General features: G+C 45.8%; 1 long non-coding RNA gene across 3 annotated transcripts in view; it reads left to right on the top strand.

The window, feature by feature from the left end:
• The window catches only part of LOC126950275 (uncharacterized), a 30,328-nt gene extending 12,178 nt beyond the window's left edge, over window positions 1–18,150 (top strand). For all 3 annotated transcript variants that reach the window (XR_007724132.1, XR_007724131.1, XR_007724130.1), the window contains 3 exons: window positions 10,496–12,437; window positions 14,626–14,783; window positions 16,130–18,150. This is a non-coding gene — a long non-coding RNA (uncharacterized LOC126950275). The remainder of the gene's footprint in view (window positions 1–10,495; window positions 12,438–14,625; window positions 14,784–16,129) is intronic.
• The last annotated feature ends 1,164 nt before the right edge of the window (window positions 18,151–19,314 follow it).

Here is a 19,314-nt window from a genome sequence, read left to right as displayed (position 1 = left end):
TCCATCTCAAAAAAAAAAGAAAAAGAAAAAAAGAAAAAGTTTATCTGTATAAAGAGAACAATGGGGTTTTTGTTTTGTTTTGTTTTGTTTTGTTTGAGACAGAGTTTCGCTCCTGTTACCCAAGCTGGAGTGCAGTGGTGTGATCTGGTCTCGAATTCCTGACCTCATGATCTGCTCGCCTCAGTCTTCCAAAGTGTTGGGATGACAGGCATGAGCCACCGCACCCGGCCCCATCAGTATAATTTTGAAAATATTTATCCATGTTGTAGCATGTATCAGTAATTCATTTCTTTTTATTACTGAGTAGTGTTCCATTGTAGGGATATACCACAATTTGTTTAGCTGTTTATCTGTTGATGAACATTTGGGTTTTTTCTAGTGTTGGGAAGTCACAAATAAAGCTGCTGTGATTATGTTTTCATTTCTCTTGGATAAAACTCCAAGATTGGGATTGCTGGGTCTTTTTTGTTTTTGTTTTTGTTTTGTTTTGTTTTTTTTCTGAGATGGAGTTTCACTCTTGTTGCCCAGGCTGGAGTGCAATGGCACAATCTTGGCTCACTGCAACTTCTGCCTTCCGAGTTCAAGCCATTCTCCTGCCTCAGCCTCCCTAATAGCTGGGATTACAGGCATACGCGACCATGCCCAGCTAATTTTGTATTTTCAGTAGAGACAGGGTTACACTATGTTGGTCAGGCTGGTTTTGAACTCCTGACCTCAGGTGATCCGCCTGCCTCAGCCTCCCAAAATTTTGGGATTACAGGCATGAGCCACCACACCCAGCCTTATACGTATATGTTTAGCTTTATAAGAAACTGCAGGCCCAGTGTGGCGGCTCACAGCTGTCATCTCGGCACTTTGGGAGGCCTATCTGGGAGGATTCCTTGAGGCCATGAGTTCAAGGTTAGCCTGGGCAACATAGTGAGACCCTGTTTCTAGAAAAAATAAAAAATTAGCTAGACATGGTGGTGTGCATCTGTAGTCCCCACTACTCAGGAAGCTAAGGCTGGAGTGCAGTAGTGTGATCTTGGCTTACTGCAACCTCTACCTCCTGGGTTCAAGTGATTCTCCTGTCTCAGCCTCCTGAGTAGCTGGGATTACAGGTGCGGGCCACCACACCTGGCTAATTTTTGTATGTTTAGTAGAGACAGGGTTTTGCCACGTTGGCCAGGCTGGTCTTGAATTCCCGACCTCAGGTAATCCACCTCAACCTCCCAAAGTGCTGGGTTTTCAGGCGTGAGACACCGTGCCTGGCCAGCAGTTTACTCCTCACCTTAATTTTAAAAATCAGTGTCAACTATGTGGCATGCAGAAGATCTCAGCTTCTCAGAATAGCCGGTTATATTATATATCATTTCAATTTCACCTTCTACCTCAGCTTCAAGGAGCACGTGTGCAAGTTTGTTACATGGGTATATCACACGATGCTGAGGTTTGGGGTACAAGTGATGCCATCACTCAGGGTTTGAGCACAGTACCCAATAGGTAGTTTCTCAGTCCTTGCCCTCCTTCCCCTGCCGCCTTGTAGTCCTTAGTATCTTTTTTGTTTTGTTTTGTTGTTTTTTTGTTTTTTTTTTTAAATGTGGAGTCTTGCTCTGTTGCCCAGGTTGGAGTGCAATGGTGTGATCTCGGCCTCTGCCTCCCGGGTTCGAGTGATTCTCCTGCCTCAGCCTCCTGAGTAGCTGGGATTACAGGTGCCTGCCACCATGCCTCACTAATTTTTGTATTTTTAGTAGAGACGGGGTTTTACCATGTTGACCAGGCTGGTCTTGAGCTCCTGATCTCAGGTGATTCACCTGCCTTGGCCTCCCAGACGCTGGGATTACAGGTGTGAGATACCACATCTGGCCATTAGTGTCTGTTTTCAGAATCTACTATGTACTCTTTCAGTGCCTGGGGACCTGAACAAATTTATCCCTACTACCAAAGCAAGTAAGCTTGGTTCTCGCAACTATGTGTGACCTTCACAACCTCTGTACCAGCTTTTATTTTTTCTTACACAAGTGAAGACAAGAGGTCAGTTCTAACAAAAGGTGAAGGAAGCAAGGTGACCTTAGACGTCTCTTGAAAGATACAGAGATTGAGAAGTTGGGAAAGCGTTTGTTTGGGCAAGGAACTTTTTTTTTTTCCTCTTACCCAAAATCAGGCCTCCAAAGGCTGGTCCTGCAGGAAAACTTGCTTTTGTACTTTGGAACTAGGGGCGAGAAGGCCTTGTCAGCAGTAGTTTTTTTTTTTTTTTTCTAAAATCAGTTGTCCCTTTGCTTGCCCCACATGAACTAGCTGGAGCAAGCCAGGCAGAAGTTCTGTGTTCTGTTCTGAGCTGCAGAAGGCAGTGGTCCGGATGGGGCCTGGGAGCTGCTGTGTCTGAGAATCTGAGAATAGACCTACCCACTGGGATGTATTCTACCCCTGGCCCTGCCCTCTCCCTCCCTGTTAGAGCCAAATATGAAGAATCCAGAGTCCAGTCTCCGGCAATGATTTTTCCGTGTGTGGAATTCTAATGTACACAATTTACTTTGAAGCAACTGAACTTACTCAGCAGATTTTTTTCCCCTACAGCCACAAGAATTTTAAATATGCAGGAATTGTGAGTCACTCCTGGTGGAGACAATGAAAAGAGGAGGAAATTGGCCAGGCGTGGTGGCTCACACCAGTCATTCCATCACTTTGGGAGGCTGAGGCAGGTGGATCACTTGAGGTCAGGAGTTTGAGACCAGCCTGGCCAACATGGTGAAGCCCTGGCTCTATTAAAAATACAAAAGAATTAGCCAGGTATGGTGGCAGGCGCCTGTAATCCCAGCTACTCGGGAGGTAGGAGAATCACTTGAACCTAGGAGGCAGAGGTTGCAGTGATCTAAGATCACATCACTGTACTCCAGCCTGGACGACAGAGTGAGACCCCGTCTCAAAATAAAAATAGAAATAGAAATAGAAATAAAAATGAGGAAATCAGAAGTGTACAGGGAAGTAAAGCATTTTGCAGAGCAGGATGGGAAGCGCAAAAAGGAGCTGTGGCTGAGTTTCCTGTGCTGCTCAATCAAACAGGGAGGGCGTTGATGCTCTTGTAACCCAACAGGTGAAGGCCATCTCCCCTGGCCTGACCATTTCATGGGCAGAATTAAGGTCCTAAAATCCTGCTCGCTCTCCTAGGGAGGGTGTGGGAAAAGAATCAGCCTTCCAAGTAAATTCAATGTAAAGTGAGTCTCTAACATTCTATTTTGGCCAGCACGGTGGCTCACACTTGTAATCCCAGCACTTTGGGAAGCCGAGATGGGAGGATCACTTGAGGCCAGGAATTCAAGACCAGCCTGGGTAACATAGTAAGACCCCATCTCTATAATAATAATAATAACTTAGCTGGTGTGGTGGTGCATGCCTGTAGTCTCTGCTACTCAGTAGGCTGAGGCGGGAGGATCACTTCAGCCCAGGAGGTTGAGGCTGCAGGGAGCTATGATTAGACCATTGGCACTCCAGTATGGGCGACGAGTGAGACCTTGTCTCTAAAAAAGCCAAAAATATTCTGTTTTCTCTTTGAGACCACATTACAACCCAGGAGGCAGGTGTCAAGAATTCTGACTCGTAAATCAGGCCTAGTGTTCAGCTGGGGATGTGTAAATCAGTTCTCACCTTCACTGGAGGAAATGTACATTTCCTTTCAAATTCAAGGCTGATGGTCTTGTTTTTTTTTTTTGGAGACAGGGTCTCACTCTGTCGCTGAAGTGCTGAGGCCTGGTCTCAGCTCTCTGCACCTTTGAACTCCTGGGCTCAAGCTATCCTCCCACCTCAGGCTCTTGAGTGTCTGGGACCACAGACATGCACCACCATGGCCCACCAATTTTTTTTTTTTAAGAGAAGGAATCTCGCTATATTCCCCAGGCTGGTCTCAAACTCCTGGGCTCAAGCGATCCTTCTGTCTCAGCCTCCCAAAGTGAGACACACTTGTGAGATTATTACAAGTGTGAGCCACTGCACCTGGCCAATCTCATTGAATCTATTGCTAGTGTCAGTGGTTGGAAAGAGGTTCAAGTACCTGTTTTTTTGTTTGTTTGTTTGTTTGTTTGTTTTGAGATGGAGTCTCACTCTTGTTGCCCAGGCTGGAGTGCAGTGGTGCAATCTCGGCTCACAGCAACCTCCGCCTCCCGGGTTCAAGCGATTCTCCTGCCTCAGCCTCCTCCTGAGTAGCTGGGATTACAGGCGCCTGGCTAATTTTTGTACTTGTAGTGGAGACAGAGTTTTTCCATGTTGGCCAGGCTGGTCTCGAACTCCTGACTGCCTCAGCCTCACAAAGTGATGGGATTACAGGTGTGAGCCACCACGTCCAGCCAAAGTACCTGGTTTTTCAAACATGTCCAGTAATTATTTGTCTGATCATCTCAACAAGACTGGAATCTTCTTGAAGTTGGTGCACATGCATTCCTCTCTCAGGTCTTTTGTCAGGGTTCCTGGGGACTGGTTTTGAGGTTCTGGTACCTTCAGTCATTCTCAGGAGCATTGCCCATTCTTAGTTATGTTGTGTTGCTTCATGCACCTTCTGTTTTTTTTTTTTTTTTTTTAATTTTTTTTCCGAGACGGAGTTTTGCTCTTGTTGCCCAGGCTGAAGTGCAATAGCGCGATCTCGGCTCACTGCAAACTCCACTTCCCAGGTTCAAGTGATTCTCCTGCCTCAGCCTCCCAAGTAGCTGGGGTTACAGGCATGCACCACCATGTCCAGCTAATTTTGTATTTTTAGTAGAGACGGGGTTTCTCCCTGTTGGTCAGGCTTGTCTCAAACTCCTGACCGCAGGTGATCCACCTGCCTTGGCCTCCCTAAGTGCTGGGATTACAGGTGTGAGCCACCATGCCTGGCCTGCTCAGGCACTTTCTTTTTATTTATTTATTTATTTATTTATTATTATTATTATACTTTAAGTTCTAGGGTACATGTGCATAACGTGCAGGTTTGTTACATATGTATACTTGTGCCATGTTGGTGTGCTGCACCCATCAACTTGTCAGCACCCATCAACTCGTCATTTGCATCAGGTATAACTCCCAGTGCAATCCCTCCCCCCTCCCCCCTCCCCATGATAGGCCCCGGTGTGTGATGTTCCCCTTCCCAAGTCCAAGTGATCTCATTGTTCAGTTCCCACCTATGAGTGAGAACATGCGGTGTTTGGTTTTCTGTTCTTGTGATAGTTTGCTAAGAATGATGGTTTCCAGCTGCATCCATGTCCCTACAAAGGACACAAACTCATCCTTTTTTATGGCTGCATAGTATTCCATGGTGTATATGTGTCAGGCACTTTCTTAAAAAGTTCTTTAGCTTGTCCCGCTTATCTCATTTTAGCTCCTCTTACACCATTTGTCTGTTTCTGACTTCGTCTTCACTCACTTGTGGTTCATTCTCCATACTTAGTGGAATTGCACTACAGTAAGCCCTGCATCTCTGCCGATAGACCTGCTGACTTCAAGCTCTTTGCAGCGAGCCTGCCTGTATGAATTAGCTTGATTCCTGCTGGACCAAAGTCAAATGAGTGGTTTATTTTATTTTTTTCTTTTTATTTTTAATCTTTTTTTTAATAGAGACAGGGTTTCACCATATTGGCCAGGCTGGTCTTGAATGCCTAGCCTTAAACAATCCCGTCTTGGCCTCCCAAAGTGCTGGGATTACAGTCATGAGCCACCACGCCGACCCTTTTTGAGTTTTTTTTTTTTTTTCTTTTTTTTTTTTTTAGATGGAGGCTCGCTCTGTCACCCAGGCTGGAGTGCAGTGCAGTGGTACGATCTTGGCTCACCGCAACCTCCACCTCCCGGGTTTAAGCGATTCTCTCACCTCAGCCTCCTGAGTAGCTGAGACCAGCCTGGGCAACATGACAAAACACTGTCTCTACTAAAAATACAAAAAATTAGCTGGGCATCATGGTGCATGCCTATAGTCCCAACAGCTCAGGAGGCTGAAGTGGGAGAGTCGCTTGAGCCAGGGAGGCAGAGGTTGCAGTGAGCTGAGATTATACCACTGTCCTCCAGCCTGGGTGACAGAATGAGGCCTTAACTCAAAAAAAAAAAAAAAAAAAAAAAAAAAAAAATGCATGTGTGTGCGTGTGATTAATGTGTGTGTATGTGTATTTGTAGGGAATGTGGTTGGTAAAATACATAGGCATAGGAGCCAAATCATGAAGGGCATAAATTGTGTAATAAAGACATTATGTTAATTGGCTGGGTGCAGTGGCTCTGGTGGGGCCCGGTGGCTCACATGGGTAATCCCAGCACTTTGGGAGGCTGAGGCAGGCAGATGACTTGAGGTCAGGAGTTCGAGACCAGCCTGGCCAACATGGTGAAACCCCATCTCTACTACAAATACAAAAATTAAATGGGCATGGTGGCAGGTGCCTGTAATCCCAGCTACCTGGGAGGCTGAGGCAGGAGAATTGCTTAAACCTGGGAGGCAGAAGTTGTAATGAGTCAAAATTGTGCCATTGCACTCCAGTCTGGGTGACAGAGCGAGACTCTTTCTCAAAAAAAAAAAAAAAAAAAAAAAAAAAAAATTTATTAGTAGACACTGAAATTTGAATTTCATTTTTATTTTTTATTATTATTATTGCTTTTAAGACAGGGTCTCTCTGTCACCCAGGCTGGAGTGCGGTGTCATGGCTGTAGCTCACTGCAGTCTCAAACTCCTGTGCTCAAGCAGTCCTTCTGACTAATCTTCCTTAGTCTCCTGAGTAGCTAGGTCTATAGGCGCATGCCACCACACCTGGCTAATTGAAAAAATACTTTTGTAGAGATGGGGTCTTGCTATGTTGCCAGATTGGTATTGAACTCCTGGCTTCAAGTAATCCTCTTGCCTCAGCCTCCCCAAGTGCTAGGGTACAGGTGTGAGCCACTGCGGTCAGCCTGAAATTTGAATTTCATTAATTTTTACATGTTAAAAAATATTATTATTCTATTGAGTTTTTTTCCCAACTGTTTAAAATGTAAAAGTCAGCCGGGCATGGTGGCTCACACCTGTAGTCCCAGCTACTTAAGAGGCCAAGATGGAAGTTTGAGGCTGCAGTGAGCTATGATGGCACCACTGCACTCCAGCTTGGGTGACAGAAAAAAAGAAGTAAAATAAAATGTAAAAATCATTCTTACTTGTGAGCCATACAAAACCAGATGGCAGGGTGGATTTGGCCTACAAGCCATAGCTTGCTGACCCTTGACTTAAAAGATTTTTTTTTCCAGGTCGACTTTAAATGGCATTATTCTGCCAACTGCATTGGTTGGAAATCAGTTGAGCAGTGGGTTGGTCAGCTGCTTTGAGTCTGTTTTTAACCACAGTCTATTCTAAATATAGACTACTTATGTCATCTGTGTAGCCTTGTATATGACATATTAGTCTCTGATGGGAGGCTGGTGTAGGCCACCTTGAGGATCCCTTTCACCCTAATTCTAGTCCAAAGCTTTTCTAAAAAATAAAGGCCAGGCATAGGGGCTCATGCTTGTAATCCCAGCACTTTGGGAGACCTAGGTGGGAGGATTGCTTGAGTCCAGGAGTTCAAGACCAGTCTGACCAACATAGCAAGACCCCCATCTCTATAAAAAAAATTTTAAAAATTAGCCTGGTGTAGTGGTGTATGCCTGTAGTCCCAGCTACTTCTGAGGCAGGAAGACCGCTTGAGCCCGGGAGTTGGAGGCTGCAATGAGTCATGATCGCACCATTGCACTCCAGCCTGGGTGACAGAGTGAGAACTTGTTTCAAAAAAAAATTATTTTTGAATCTCTGTCCTCTGCACTCCAGCCTGGGTGACAGAGTGAGAACTTGTTTCAAAAAAAAATTCTTTTTGAATCTCTGTCCTCTGCACTCCAGCCTGGGTGACAGAGTGAGAACTTGTCTCAAAAAAAATTCTTTTTGAATCTCTGTCCTCTGCACTCCAGCCTGGGTGACAGAGTGAGAACTTGTCTCAAAAAAAAATTCTTTTTGAATCTCTGTCCTCTGCAGCTTGTGCAGCAGTGTGCCTCCCAGAATTTCTTCCTGTAACTTCACCGTTTTCCTTCTCCTGCCCGGGTTCAAATCAGGACGTAAAGGTGGTGGTCCTGTAGGCTCTGTCCTTAGCGCTCTTCTCTTCTCCCTCTCTTTATTCTCCCTGATCTTTATTTTTATTCTTATTCTTTTTCTTTTTCTTTTTTTTTGAGATAGAGTCTCGCTCTGTCGCCCAGACAGGAGTACAGTGGCACGATATCGGCTGACTGCAAGCTTTGCCTCCCAGGTTAGGTGATTCTCCTGCCTCAGCCTCCCAAGTAGCTGGGACTATGGGCGCCCGCCACCACGCCCAGCTAATTTTTTGTATTTTTAGTAAAGATGGGGTTTTACCGTGTTAGCCAGGATGGTTTCGATGTCCTGACTTCGTGATCTGCCCGCCTTGGCCTCCCAAAGTGCTGGGATTACAGGTGTGAGCCACTGTGCCTAGCCTATTTTTTATTATTTTTTATTTTCTTGAGACAGGGTCTTGCTCTGTCGCCCATGCTGGAGTGCAGTGGTATGATCTTGGCTCACTGCAATCTCTGCCTTCCAGGTTCAAGTGATTCTCCTGCCTCGGCCTCCCGAGTAGCTGGGCCTACAGGTGCACACCACCCTGCCCGGCTAATTTTTGTATTTTTAGTAGAGATGGGGTTCTGTCATGTTGACCAAGCTGGTCTTGAACTCCTGTCCTCAAGTGATCTTCCCGCCTCAGCCTCCCAGAGTGCTGGGATTACAGGCGTGAGCCACTGTGCCTGGCCTCTCCCTGGACTTTAATTAGATCACATCTTCAACTAGCACCTCTACATTGGCAACATTGTGTATGTTTAGCCCTTACATTTAGCTCTGACCTTTCTTCTGAGGCTTAGAGCCTTTCCCAATATCTGGAAGTTAAAGTCTAAACTCCTTAGCCTGGCCCTAGGATCCGCTGAGTCTGAACTCCTGATGCACTGCCAGGCTCCTGGGCCAAGTCACAGGGTAGCTGCCAGCAGGTCATCTGCTTCTTCCTCCTCGTCTTTGCTCACGCTCCTCCCTCTGCCATCACAAGCCTCTCTCCTTGTCTCCACCTCCCTCCCTCTCCTCCCAGTACACACCAAGTCGATGCCCTGCCCTTCGACAACCCACTCAGAGGACCACTTACCTGTCAGATTCATCTCAAATATCTGTGCCTCCTTGAAGCCTTTTCTTTTTTCTCTGCTTTTATTTTCTTTTCCTTTTCTTTCCTTTCCTTTCCTTCTTTTCTGTTCTCTTCTCTTCTCTCTTTTCTTTTCTTTTCTCTTCTTTTGTTAGAATCAGGGTCTTGCTGTGTTGCCTAGGCTGGAGTGCAGTGGCGTGATCTCAGCTCACTGCAGCCTCCACCTCCTGGGTTCAAGTGATTCTCCTGCCTCAGCCTCCCAAGTAGCTGGGATTACAGGCTTGCACCACCACCGCCAGCTAATTTTTTGCATTATTATTTTTAGTAGAGACTCGGTTTCTGTATGTTGCCCAGGCTGGTCTCGAACTCCTGGCCTCAAACAATCCTCCTGCCTTTGCCTCCCAAAGTGCTGGGATTACAGGCAAGAGACATCATGCCCAGTCTGAAGCCCTGTTTCATAGATAAGGCTAAACATTTTTCCTGTGTGCCCATAAAGCCTTATGCACACCTCCGCTTTAATGCTTGCTTTCTTGCTACAATTAGGTAAAAAATAATTGAATATTGGTTCAACATTATATACACACACACACACACACACACACACACACATGTGTGTGGTTTCTCTGCCTCTGCCTCCTGGTTTCCAGCGATTCTCCTGCCTCAGCCTCCTGGGTAGCTGGGATTACCGGCACATGCCACCACACCCGGCTAATTTTTACTTTTTTATTTTTAGTAGAGAAGGGGTTTCACCATGTTGGCCAAGCTGGTCTGGAACTCCTGACCTCAGGAGATTCACCTGCCTCAGCTTCCCAAAGTGCTGGGATTACAGGCATGAGCCACCGTGCCCGGCCTCAACATCAAATATATTTAAAAGTTGGTACCAGCCGGGCACGGTGGTTCATGCCTATAATCCCAACATTTTGGGAGGCCAAGGTGGGCAGATTGCCTGAGGTCAGGAGTTTGAGACCAGCCTGGCCAACATGGTGAAACCCATCTCTACTAAAAATAAAAATAAAAAAATTAGCCGGGTGTGGTGGCACGTGCCTGTAATCCCAGCTACTCAGAAGGCTGAGGCACGAGAATCACTTAAACCTGGGAGGTGGAAGTTGCAGTAAGCTGAGATCATACCACTGCCCTCCAGCCTGGGCAACAGAGTAAGACTCCATCAAGAAAAAAAAAAGAAGAAGAAGAAGAAGAAAGAAATTGGTGTCATGTGGGAAGTAAAAAAAAAAAAAAAGGAAAAAGAAATGAATGAATTCATGAGTACACTCTTATGTGGCCTGCACTGACTTTCACACAAATTAGATTGGCTTAGTAAGCAAGATGGGATATTTTCATAATTTTATTTGATGTCTTTAAATGCATTTATCTTTTTTTTTCTGTAGGAGGAAAATTCTTCCAAGGATGGTCTCCCACTCAGAGCTGAGGAAGCTTTTCTACTCAGCAGATGCAGCGTGTTTTGATGTTGACAGCACGGTCATCAGAGAAGAAGGAATCAGTGAGCTAGCCAAAATCTGTGGCGTTGAGGACATGGTGTCAGAAATGTAGGGATAGCATTTATCCACTTTATGAAATGATAAAGAATTTCTGAAGAGTGACTGTTTTGGATGAAGTGCTAGACCCTGGCTATGGAACATGAGCACTAGGCTTTTTCTTTCATTCCTTAGAGCTGAATTTGATATATTCATTCATTTATATAAATATTTATGGCAAATAAATATGGATAAGACATGTTCTTAGCTTGATCAGGGGAATGACGACCGTCACTAACCAAAGAAGATGGCTTGGGGGGCAGGGCCCAAGTGTCCAGCGGCTTTGTGTCATGGTTGAAAGTGTGGCCTTAGTGCTTCCCTGGAAAGGCTCAGAGCCTCTTGGTGGATCCTGGGTCAGAGGTCCTCCCTCTCTCCTGCCCTCCTGTCCTGCAGCTGGGCACCTCCCTCCACAGCCCCAGTCCCTCAGTCAGCACCATGTCATTTTCTTTTCTTTTTCTTTTTTTCTTTTTGAGATGGAGTGTCACTCTGTCACCAGGCTGGAGTGCAGTGGTGCAATCTCAGCTCACTGCAACCTCTGCCTCCCAGGTTCAAGCGATTATCCTGCCTCAGCCTCCTGAGTAGCTGGGACTACAGACGCCCGCCACCACACCCAGCTAATTTTTGTATTTTCAGTGGAGACAGGGTTTCACCAAGTTGGCCAGGATGGTCTCTATCTCCTAACTTCATGATCTGCCCACCTCAGCCTCCCAAAGTGTTGGGATTACAGGTATCAGCCACCATGTCTGGCCCTTTTTTTTTTTTTTTTTCTGAGACAGTCTGGCTTTGTTGTCCAGGCTGGAATATAGCAGTGCAATCTTGGCTAACTGCAACCTCTGCCTCCTGGATTCAAACAATTATCCTGCCTCAGCCTCCTGAGTACTTGGGATTACAGGCGTGCACCACCACGCCCAGCTAAGTTTTGTGTTTTTAGTAGAGATGGGGTTTCACCATGTTGCCAGGCTGGTCTCAAACTCCTGACCTCGTGATCTGCCCACCTTGGCCTCCCAAATCCCGGGATTACAGGCATGAGCCAACGTGCCCGGCCAACATTTCATTTTTAGCTGCCTTTCATGGAAGAACGTTTAGCTTTTGGTATCTTTCTGGATTTATGACAGCTTATGGCTTTCAAGAAAACTACCTATGGATAGGCTGTGTGACTTTTTTTTTTTTTTTTTGAGATGGAGTCTCACTCTGTTATCCAGGCTGGGGTGCAGTGGCACGATCTCAGCTCACTGCAACCTCTGCCTCTCAGGTTCCAGCAATTCTCCTGTCTTAGCCTCCCAAGTAGCTGGGATTACAGGTGCGCACTACTACGCCCGGCTAATTTTTGCATTTTTTTAGTAGAGATGGGGTTTCGCCATATTGGCCAGGCTCGTCTCCAACTCCTGGCTTCAGGTGGTCTGCCCACCTTAACTTCCCAAAGTTTTGGGATTATAAGCATGAGTCTTACTGCACCTGGCCTGTTAATGTTATTTTCAAGCAAACTTTCAAAAGTTTATTCCAAGGCCTTGCTCTCATAGCAGCAGAGCCTGTCTGTTGTACAGTGGGGCTCTTGGTAGCATCTTCCTTTTGGTGGATGTTATGCAGACCCGGGGCAGTAAAGCATGTTAACCTCGAGGACAGTAGACCTGGCTGCACTGATTGTTGGGTCTCCCTCCTAGGACACGGCCAGCCATGGGCGGGCAGTGCCTTTCAAAGCTGCTTTTATGGATCGCTTAGCCCTCATCCAGCCCTCCAGGGAGCAGGGGCAGAGACTCATAGCAGAGCACCTTCCACACCGGACCCCTGGCATAAGGTAAGTGGAGCCCCTGCTCCAGGTGTGTTTCAGCACCAGTGTTGGGGTGCACCTCCTCCTGAAAGCATTTAACTATTGCTTTAGAGCACCCTCTGGGTGGTTTATTTATTTTCAATTTTATTTTTAAATTTTATTATTACTTTTAATTAATTAATTAATTAATTGGTTTTTTTTGGAGGCAGAGTCTCGCTCTGTCACCCAGGCTGGAGTGCAATAGTGCGATCTCAGCTCACTGCAACTTGCACCTCCCAGGTTTAAGCGATTCTCCTGCCTCAGCCTCCCGAGTAGTTGGGATTTCAGGTGCCCACCACCATGCCAGGCTAGTTTTTGTATTTTTAGTAGAGACGGGGTTTCACCATGTTGATCCAGCTGGTCTCAAACTCCTGACCTCAGGTGATCCTCCCACCTCAGCCTCCCAAAGTGCTGGGATCACAGTTGTGAGCCACTGCACCCAGCAAAATTTTATGTGTTTATTTTTTTTGAGACAGTCTCGCTCTGTTGTCTTGGCTGGAGTGCAGTGGTGCAGTCTCAGCTCACTGCAAGTTCTGCATCCTAGGTTCATGCAATTCTCCTGCCTCAGCCTGTGGACTACCTGGGATTACAGGCGCCCGCCACCACACCTGGCTAATTTTTGTATTTTTAGTAGAGATGGGTTTTGCCATGTTGTCCAGGCTGGTCTCGAACTGTTGACCTCAAGTGATCCACCTGCCTCAGCCTCCCAAAGTGCTGGGATTACAGGTGTGAGCCACTGCACTCGGCCTATTATTATTTTTTTAGAGTCAGAGTCTCATTCTGTTGCCCAGGTTAGAGTACAGTGGTATAATCATGGCTCACTGCAGCCTCAAACTCCTGAGGTCAAGTGGCTCTCCCACCTTAGCCTCCTTAGTAGTGGGGACTACAGGTGCATGCCACCATGCCCAGCTAATTAAAAAAAATTTTTTTTTGAGACAGGGTCTCACTTTGTCACCCAGGCTGGAGTGCAGTGGCATGAACACAGCTCACTGCAGCATCAAACTTCTAGACTCAAGGGATCTTCCTGTCTCAGCTTCCTAAGTACCTGGGAGTACGGACATAGGCCACCATGCCAATTTTTTTTTTTTTTTTTAAATTTATAGACACAGGATCTCACTGTGTCGCCCAGGCTGGTCTTGGACTTGTGACCTCAAGTGATCAATTTTCTCACCTCAGCCTCCCAAAGTGTTGGAATCATAGGTTTGAGCCACTATACCCAGCCTTTAAAACATTTTTTGTAGAGATGGGGTCTTGCTATATTGCCCAGGCTATTCTCAAGCTCCTGGCCTCAAGTGATTTTCTACCTCGGCCTCCCAAAGTGCTGGAATTAAAGGCGCAGCCTGTGTGGTTCTTTTGGCACTTACACATGGTGTTGTCTGGCCAGTTGTCTGGTCCTGTCCATTTCTACCATTCCTCTTTCTCCAGGGAAAACCTAAGCTTTCCTTGTTTGTCCTCATCTTATGTTTTTCTGGGTCCATGGGCAGAGTAGAGTTGTGGAATTGTTTCCTAAAGGAGCCAAGCCCTACCCATTGATTTCTAAGTGCATATAGAAAAACACATATAAGGCCGGCCGTGGTGGCCTTAGCACTTGTAATCCCAGCACTTTGGGAGGCCGAGGTGGGCGGATCACGAGGTCAAGAGTTTGAGACTAACCTGATGAACATGGTGAAACCCTGTCTCTACTAAAATACAAAAATTAGGCCGGGCACCGTGGCTCATGCCTGTAATCCCAACACTTAGGGAGGCCGCAGTGGGTGGATCACTTGAGGTCAGGAGTTTGAGACCAGCCTGACGAACATGGTGAAACCCCAACTCTACTAAAAAAATACAAAAATTAGCCAGGCGTGGTGGTGGGTACTTGTAATCCCAGCAACTCAAGAGACTGAGGCAAGAGAATCGCTTGAACCCAGGTGGCAGAGGTTGCAGTGAGCTGAGATCGAGCCACTGCACTCCAGCCGGAGCAACAGAGTGAGACCCTGTCTCAAAAAAAAAAAAAAAAAAAATTCACTATCAGTCACTCCTTAATATAGGTGGAGATCTGAGATAATATAACAGCTGTGGCACCGTTATGGACCAGAGAGGGGACAGGAGGCTTCCACAAGGGCAGCTGTAGTTCAGTAATCCGTTAACAAAAGTCTCCCTTCTAAAGTCTCCATCTTTTTTTTTTTTTTTTAAGACAGAGTCTCACCCTGTCACCCAGGCTGGAAGTGCAGTGGTGTGATCTGGGCTCACTGCAGCCTCCACCTCCCAGCTTCAAGTGATTCTCCTGCCTCAGGCTCTCAAGTAGCTGGGACTACAGGAATGCACTGGCCTCCGAAAGTGCTGGGATTACAGGTATGAGCCATGGCGCTTGGCCAAGGGGGCTGATATTATTAAAACCAAATATTTTTAAAATGTAAATATGTTAATAGAACATTCTTGAATGGTCTAGAGATAGAGATCATTGAAAAAAGAAGTCAAGGCCAGGCACGTTGGCTCATGCCTGCAATCACAGCACTTTGGGAGGCCGAGGAAGGCAGATTGCCTGAGGTAAGGAGTTCGAGATCAGCCTGGCCAACATAGTGAAACCCCGTCTCTATTAAAAATACAAAAATTAGCCAGGCATGGTGGCGGGCACTTGTAATCACAGCTACTCACGAGGCTGAGGCAGGAGAGTTGCTTAAACCTGGGAGGCAGAGGTTGCAGTGAGCCAAGATAGCGCCACTGCACTCCAGCCTGGGTGACAGAGTGAGACTCTGTCTCAAAAAAAAAAAAAAAAAAGAAAAAGAAAAAAGAAGTCAAGACTGAGTGTGGTAATTACTGTAAGAATAGAAATAATTGACCAAAAATAAGCTGGATTTCCTCTTGGGTGACATTATATATTAACATTTTAAATTTAATATATTAAGGCTGGGCACTGTGGCTCACCTGTAATCCTGGAACTCTGGGAGGCTGAGGAGAGTGTATCACCTGAGGTCAGAAATTTGAGACCAGCCTGGCCAATGTGGTGAAACCTCATCTCTACTGAAAATACAAAACTTAGCCAGTGTGGTGGCATGTGCCTGTAATCCCAGCTACTGGGGAGGCTGAGACACAAGAATGGCTCGAACCTGGGAAGCGGAGGTTGCAGTGAGCCGAGATCACACCATTGCACTCCAGCCTGGGCAACAGAGCGAGACTCTGTCCCCAAAATAAATAAATAAATAAATAAATAAATAAATTTTATGTATTACTATTTTATGATATTCTACCACCTCAACAAGGTTTGAGAATTACTGGAAGCTTAAAAGATACAACAAATTCACCCCTAGGTATTTATGACCTAATAGAGCCATCTCCACAATTGATATTTGTAATTTAAAGGCAAAGATTGGCTGGGTGTGGTGGCTCACACCCATAATCCTAGCACTTTGGGAGGCCGAGGCAGGAGGATCACATGAGTCTAGGAGTTCCAGACCAACCTGGGCAACATATCAATACCCCATTTCTATAATCATAATCATAATATAAAAGGAAATAAAAGAAAAGCAAAGCTTGTTTATTCCCAGGAACAGGTATGGAGCTCCAGGCTGTGCGACTTTACCGAGAGCCATTTTTTGCCTTCTCAGTGACATATAAGTGAAGATATCATCTATGCAGAAAGCTGGCACTGGTAAGATACTTCTGTGGGTCTTTAACCCTGTTTTTACTGCTCTTTTAAGGTGGATATGCACGTTTTGATGACACGCAGCCAATAGCCAGATCTGGTGGAAAAAGAAAAGTGATTCGACTTTTAAAGGAAAAATTTCATTTTAAGAAAATAATCACGATTGGAGATGGAGCTGCAGACATGGAAGCCCGTCCTCCTGCTGTATGAAGGGTACTAATTTTTTTTTTCAGGTTGTGCTTTTGTTTTATTTATTTATTTATTTATTTACTTATTATTTCTTCATTTTTTTTGAGATGGAGTTTCACTCTTGTTGTCCAGGCTGGAGTACAATGGTGCCATCTCGGCTCACTGCAACCTCCGCCTCCTGGGTTTTTAAACGATTCTCGTGCCTTAGCCTCCCAAGTAGTTGGGATTGTAGGCACCCACCACCACGCCTGGCTGATTTTTGTATTTTTAGTAGAAACAGCGTTTCACCATGTTGACCAGGCTGGTCTCGAACTCCTGACCTCAGATCATCCGCCTTCCTCGGCCTCCCAAAGTGCTGTGATTACAGGCATGAGCCACCGTGCCAGCTGTATTTTTGTTTTAGACAGCAGATTTATCCTATAATCCTAGCACTTTGGGAGTTCGAGGCAGGAAGATCGCTTGAGCACAGGAGTTTCAGACCAGCCTGGGTAACATAGTGAGACCCCATCTCTACAAAATAAATAAAATAAAATAAAATAAAATAAAAAGCTGATTTAGAACTACGTAAGATTTAAAACAGGAGTTAAAAACAACTCTCATTACAAGATAAAAATGAAATAATAAAAACAAATTCAATCTTGTTATGTCAACTGACTTTGTGCAAACCCAAGAAAAGTTATGAATAAGGAACTAAAAACCTTTTACAACTTTTTTTTTTTTTTTTTTTTTTTTTTTTTTTAGAGATAGTCTCTCTCTGTCGCCAGGCTGGAGTGCAGTGGTGTGATCTCTGTTCACTACAACCTCCACCTCCTGGGTTCAAGCGATTCTCCTGCCTCAGCCTCCTAAGTAGTTGGGACTACTACAGGAGCATGCCACCATGCCGGCTAATTTTTGTATTTTTAGTAGAGATGAGGTTTCACCATGTTGGCCAGAATGGTCTCAATCTCTTGACCTCACGATCTGCCCACCTCGGCCTCCTAAAGTGCTGGGATTACAGATGTGAGCCACTGCACCCAGCCTCTTTTAAAACTTTTAACAATGCCTTATCCCTGTAGGATGGGCACCACCTTTTAGCCTAGGTGCATGCTCAATAAGTTGGTTTTATTTCCCCAAATAATACCATCAACAACTCTTATAACTAAGATTTTAACATCATTTTATACTTTATATACTAGTTCCTCATACATTACGTCATTTAATCCCAATAACAGCCATACGAAGTCAAATATTATGTTTTGTTTGTTTGTTTGTTTGTTTTTGGCAGAGTCTCACTCTGTCACCCAGGCTGGAGTGCAGTGGTGAGATCACAGTGGTGAGCTCTGAACTTCTGGGCTCAGTCGATCCTCCCAGCTCAGCCTCCTGGGTAGCTGGGATTACAGGTGTGCACCACCGCATCCCACACCACCACAGCATTTTATTCCTCTGAATTAACGTCATTTTCTGAGAGTAGCAGAGGTTTTGTTTATTTTTTGAGACAGGGTCTTGCTCTGTCACCCAGGCCAGACTGCAGTGGCACAGTCTCAGCTCACTGCAGCCTTGACCTCCCAGACTCAAGAGATCTTCCCATCTCAGCCTCCTGAGTAGCTGGGACTACAGGCGCATGCCACCACACCCATCTAATTTTGTTTATTTTTTGTAGAGATGAGGTCTCACTATGTTGCCCAGGCTAATCTTGAACTCCTGGCTCAAGTGATCCTCCTGCCTTGACCTGCCAGAGTGCTGGGATTATAGGTGCAAACCAACATGCCCGGCCAGGGATTTTATTTCTAAGCATTTTAAAATCATTGCAGGAAGCAAATGCTATATAGCCAGTGTCGTAAATACCAAATGTGTCCATTTCACGTAGGGCTTAGCCTTTATCATGTCATTCTAATGTAAGAAAAACTACACCAAAAATATAGGGTGGCCAGGTGCGGTGGCTCACACCTGTAATCCCAGCACTTTGGGAGGCCGAGGCGGGCGGATCGCCTGAGGCCAGGAGTTTGAGACCTGTCTAGGCAACGTGGTGAAACCCTGTCTCTACAAAAAATACAAAAAAATTAGCTGGGCATGGTGATAGGTGCCTATCATTGCAGCTACTCAGGAGGCTGAGGCACGAGAATCACTTGAACCTAGGAGGTGGAGGTTCCAGTGAGCCGAGATCATGCCACTGCATTCCAGCTTTGGTGACAGAACAAGACTCTGTCTCAAAAAAAAATATATATATATATAGTGCTGAAGTTTTTACCACCTAGTTTCCTGAGATCTAAAAATAGGGATTGTCAAAAAAAAAAAAAAAATGATAGTCTTTGTGAATGATGAATGAAAAAGGATTAAAAGGAACCTTTTTGGCTAGGCAGGAAGGTGACTCATACCTGTAATCCCAGCACTCTGGGAGGCAGAGACAGGCAGATCACCTAAGGTCAGGAGTTTGAGACCAGCCTGGTCAATATGGTGATACCTCGTCTCTACTAAAAATACAAAAATTAGCCAGGCTTGGTGGCAGGCACCTATAATCCCAGCTGCTCTGGAGGCTGAGGCATGGAAATTGCTTGAACCCAGGAGGTGGGAGGTTGCAGTGAGCTGAGATTGCACCTCTGCACTCCAGCCTGGGCATGACAGAGCGAGACTCCATCTCAAAAAAAAAAAGGTTCCAGCCAGGCTGGTCTCGAACTCCCGACCACAGGTGATCTGCCCACCTGGCCTCCCCAAGTGCTGGGATTATAGGCATGAGCTACCACGCCCAGACTTTGAATCCTTTTTTTTTTTTGACAGTTTCACCCTGTGGCCCAGGCTGGAGTGTAGTGGTACGATCTTGGCTCACTGCAACCTCCTCCTCCTGGGTTCAAGCGAGTCTCCTGCCTCAGCCTCCCAAGTAGCTGGGATTACAGGCACCCACCACCATGCCCAGCTAACTTTTGTATTTTTAGTAGAGATGGGGTTTCGCCATGTTGGACAGGCTGGTCTCGAACTCCTGACCTCATGTGATCCACCCGCCTTGGCCTCCCAAAGTGCTGGGGTTACAGGTGTGAGCCACTGTGCCCAGCTGCCTTTGAATTGTTAGCTTAGATA

Source organism: Macaca thibetana, chromosome 3 (assembly GCF_024542745.1).
Source record: "Macaca thibetana thibetana isolate TM-01 chromosome 3, ASM2454274v1, whole genome shotgun sequence".
In the NCBI taxonomy this organism is placed as follows: domain Eukaryota; kingdom Metazoa; phylum Chordata; class Mammalia; order Primates; family Cercopithecidae; genus Macaca; species Macaca thibetana.
This window is presented reverse-complemented; position numbering and strand designations above follow the sequence as displayed.